Below are 5,174 nucleotides of genomic sequence, written 5' to 3'. Positions count from 1 at the left end.
GCATCACAGAGACAGACACAGAAGGAGACGGTCCAACGGGCGCAGGAGGGCTGAGGGGCGGCAGCGTGGGCGGACGAAAGTCACACAAACAGGACTTGGACACCACTCCACCTTCACCTGCAAAAAGAGAAGAATGTTCTCGTCATGGAGGGGGTAAGGGGTGTTAAACTTCAAAAACAAAAATACACCTTCACGCTCGTGCTGTATTTAAAGACCCACTCCGATAATTTTTTAAAATCTATTTTCAAAGCGTTCTTATAATTATGATGAGGCCGTTTTTAGACAAAATCATAAAAACGTGTTGTTTTTTAGGACATAGTTTCTGCAGAGCGACAGGAGTTAATTAGAAATTAAGCTGTGAGTTCTGGATGGGACAACCCCGCCCCCAGTTCCCGTTGACATTGCTAAGAGCTTGGAAGGGGCAGCCAAGCGTATTTTCTTTGTCTCTTTTTCAAAAAGCTTTTTTTTTTTATTCTGCTCCTAATACACAACAATTTGAATAAGGAAAACTCAGAAAGACAATTTTGAGCTTAATGCTGTTTATACATGTTCATCATCAGAAAAAGGTCACAAGAATATTCTAAACACACACAAAACTGTTTTTCTAGGAGCATTTTTCTCATAATAGAAGGCCTTGTAAAAGAATGTACGATCTTTTGATAAAAAACAATATGGTTGGAGAGGGACTTTAAGGTAATGAGTGAACATTTTCTTCTGTATGTTACAGCAAAAGTAAGTTTAAAGGTCGCTTTTACTCTCTAGATATATTTACATAATATACTCTAGAGATTTCTAAAGATTACATCTTTTTTGTATCCAGAATCTAATTTCTTTTCGATTATTGTGGATAAAAAGCAGAATGACCTTTGCCCATTTCCTGCCAAATTGTGCACCAATCAGAGCACTCAGTAAGCCGACTAAACCTCCAGTCATTCAGCAGGATGCAGCTCCTTCTTGGTCGTTTATCATTTTTCTGTGAAAGACATGAATCACTCTCTGACAGATAACAGCAGCTTTAGTGCACTCAAACCTCCACCTCTTCCTCTGATAACATTCATTATCTGTCCTCCTTTCTTCTGCTGATGGCAAAATGTTACCTAAGTTTTACCGTAGTGAACATGTGTCTCATAATCATCCATACTGCGTTCTCCTGAAATAATTTAAACTTTGCAGACGAGAGCAGGATTTTTGTTCTATTTAAACTCCGTCCTGATGAAAATTGTGTTTTTAACATGTTCTTGTTGCATTTTTCTGATGAATGACATATATAAAGATAATTCAGATCAAATTTGCATTTCTAAGTATTTATTTATTTACATTTTTGTGAATCAGGAGCAGATGAAACGTGTGTTTGTTACATAAAAGAGTAAAATGTTTTAAAGTCTACAGGCAGGAACAGGAGTTTTTTTATTGATCTGTTAAATATTGTATAAGGTAATAACATTAGACATTAAAAACTGTCCCATTTTAGGACGGATCAAAGAAGACAAAAATGCCTTCATGAGTGTTACAACTCATGTTTGTTTCTTTATTCAAGCTGCTAATCTTTTGAATCCAGTCAACACCAAATCAACTGGAGCATCCATGTCCAAATCAAATACAAATACTCTTTATTTTAGATGGTTTTGATTTTAAATTATCAGTCATTTTGCAGTTTTTCCAATTACACTTGCATCTGTACTAGTTTTTTTGACAAAAACATAATTAGGAGAACACATCTCAGCTGAAAGAAACAAAAAAATGTTTTTAAAAAACCCACTCTGATGGAAATAGTGTTTTAACATGTTCTTTTAGCATGGAGGACTTGTATAAAGAAAGTTAAGTTTAAAATTGTATTTCTGAGTGTTTTTTTTTGTTTAAATCATGGTGAATCAGGATAGAGACAAAAGAATTGGTTTAAAAAAAAGCATATTTATGACTTACAAATTACTGTGGCAAACCACAAGCTCCATGCGCCGCTCTATTGTGATGCATCCACCTGTACATGATTAAATCCTTCAGCAGGGCCGCTTTTTGCTGCTTTTTCATCCTTAAAGTATTAAGGAAGCACTAACAGCGACAACACTGCACACCCCACCTAGCTTAGACAGCGGCAACGTCAGGCAAGGAGGAGCGTAGCACCAGGCAAAATTATATTCAAACTTTTGAATTATTTTATTTATGGTTTTGATGACCCTGACCATCTACGTCATTGTTTGCCCCAATACGAAAACGGCACAATCATAAGTTAAAAAAAACAAACACTGGGAACGCTTTAACAATAGATGAAAAGATGATGGGAGTGAATCTTTAACACATCACCACCTTCCAAGTTATGTCATGATTACTTCTCTTGCAGAATTATGACTTTGTCCGGCTCACAGAAGGACCCACTAACACATTCGGCTGCCTCAGACCTTGATGAATTACAGACCCACATAAGTGTCCTAAATCCAGCTAAAGTAGGTCCAAATGGACCTTCTCACACTCTAGATGCGATGAAGTCCAACAGATGTGACACGCTTTGAGAAATATGTTGATGTAACAGGATGCAGATGCTTCAGTGATGAAAACTAATCCTCCATGCAGGGAGGGTTTTCTCTACATTACATAAATACTGAGCTGCATACATCGACACGTCTGCAGCAGCGTGTCGTGTTGAGTCGGGAGCGTAAAATCCTCCTTTCAATGACACAGCGGCGCTCGGCTTTAGTCAGGGTTCATTAGACGACATTCCCACCGCAGACGATGTGACATGCGACATATCTGCCACCGATCATGTTCAGCATGTCTTTCCAAAGGAGTCCAGTTATCACTGCGCTGCTATGGCAACCGTGACATCAGATCTGTTATTATGACCTCGGTAAACAAAAATGAGGGAATTTTGGATTTTCTTTTGAGTTCTGGAACCAGTTAGAACGGCTTTTATTTAATTAATAGCATCATCAACTTCAAACATACAGTATATTTAATTACTTAATGAAAATAATAATCATGTTAAGTTATTAATTCCTAAAACTTAATTTATGCATACAAATACAGAGCGAGAAAGGTTTCTCCTACTTATTTATTTATTTATTACTGAATTAAATTAAAATATTCATGGTCTCAAAGCTGTGGAACTTTACCTGTGTGTTGAGTAGTTTCTTCTCTTGTTAATTTTTCTTTATTTACCATTTAAACATTTTTTATTGTTTATTCACACTCCCTTTACTGTTATTATTCTGTGTAGAAAATTTTGATGGTCATTATTTTTTCTTGGATGCGTTTGTCGATATGTTCTGTAAATGTGTTTAAATACATTAAATAAATAGGTAAACATAACAGATGAGGGGACTGAAAAAAATGAGGAACTCAGGAAATGAAACAGAAAAGACATGACATTTGAAGGGTTTGAAGGGGTTAAATGTTTACTTAATACATAAATAAATAAATAAATAGTTGACATTAACATTAAGCATTTTTAGCTGCAGTGGTTTTATTGCCAAGCTTATTGAAATCAAAAAAACTGGACAGCCTTAAGAAAATTTAATTACAACACTTTAATTAAAGATTTTTATATATTTTTTTCATATGTTTATCTTCAAATAGAAGAAATGCTTCTAAAATACAAGGACAGCTACTTTTTTTTTTTATTTTAGGTATTTCCTGTTCTGGTAGAAGATCTTTTGGATTTACCGTCTTAGTTTTGAACTGGACGTCAGAACATTTGAATATTTCACCTCCCATCTCAACTTTTTGCACCATCTGCTTTTATTCCTGCCGTTTAATAAAGGATGGACATGGACCTAAAGTGGGTCAGATGTACGACAGGTGGTGACGTGAAAAGACCAGTGACACACTTGCAGAACTCTCTGGGCTCCACAAGTAAAAATAGATGCGTTTTTCTTAAATTTAGGATGAGGCTTGTGTGCTCCAGTGGAGCAAATATTCCCAAAAAGAAAAAGACGAGGACTTATGGAGAAAATTCTGATGACATTGATGTTTTACTTGACAGACTCCTCTGTCATAGTCTCTTACTAGTTATCTTTGATCTGTATTTGTACTGTATTTCAGTATTTTGTTCTTTTCTCCTGCAGTCTTTCTTCGCCCACCTGTCAATAGCTGCGTTTCCATTACACACATCAATAAAACACAATTTTGCAATGAAGCAGTTTAAATTACATTTTAAATTTAATAATGTGAATAACAAAAAACAACTCAAAAACACGGAAACAAATGTGAAAAATATTTTGATTTACAACAGATACATTCAAATTTCTGCTACGACACTAGCGCTCATCACCATCTATCAGAGACGTTGGTGATTTGACAGCGGAGCCCGTATTTCCAAAAATTCTGCATGACACGCTCAACTCTTACTATGTAGTACCATCGACGTACAAAGAGATTGACAAAGCGCCTCGGACATGACCCATAGAAAATAGCTTACCTGCTGTTACAATGAAAATAAGTAAAGTCGCCAATTATCCGGAGAAAGGACCGCCATTTTGGAACCAGACACCATTAGTAAGCAGTGATTTTTTTGAGTCGGTCTAAGATGACGTTTCTATGACAACCACTCTTACCAATCAGGAGGGAGACTGTTGGAAAGCCACACCCCTTCCACTGAAAGCAGGCTCAGGAGATCAAAGTCAATCAATGTTTCAAACGTTCAAGGCGGGACCCACCAAGTACCACATGCTTTTACTGAGGCATCTGATTGGCCAGTTTATAACTTGAATAACTTGCGATAAAGAAAATCTATGATAATAATAAAAAAAAACCTGGACAGATAAGCGTGGTATGCGGTTGTTAGTCATGTGTTGGTCCATTGCAGTTTTGCGAAATATGTCAATTCTTCAAAACCCCTTTTCTAAGTGCAAATATTTTTTTTTAAATAAATGCAAGTTTTTTCTAAATTGTCGTGTATCCATAAGGAGAGTTTATTATCGCACATCCAATTTCTGCAATTTCATAGTCATTGGAAACGCATGTAGTCTTCCTCTTCCTTTCTGCACAGTTCTTGGATGCTGGTCAGTTCTTACATGGTCTGACATCAAACTGCATGACTGGACAGTTTTTTTTAACCAGTCAGGAACACCTGCCCACACGCACTGCCTATTTAAAGATCTCCATATAGACAATCACATTCCAGCTTTACTGTATGTAAAACTTTCTAAAGGATGCACGTTTTTCCTGAAAAAGTCAGACTA

Source organism: Oryzias melastigma, linkage group LG13 (assembly GCF_002922805.2).
Source record: "Oryzias melastigma strain HK-1 linkage group LG13, ASM292280v2, whole genome shotgun sequence".
NCBI lineage: Eukaryota > Metazoa > Chordata > Actinopteri > Beloniformes > Adrianichthyidae > Oryzias > Oryzias melastigma.
This window is presented reverse-complemented; position numbering follows the sequence as displayed.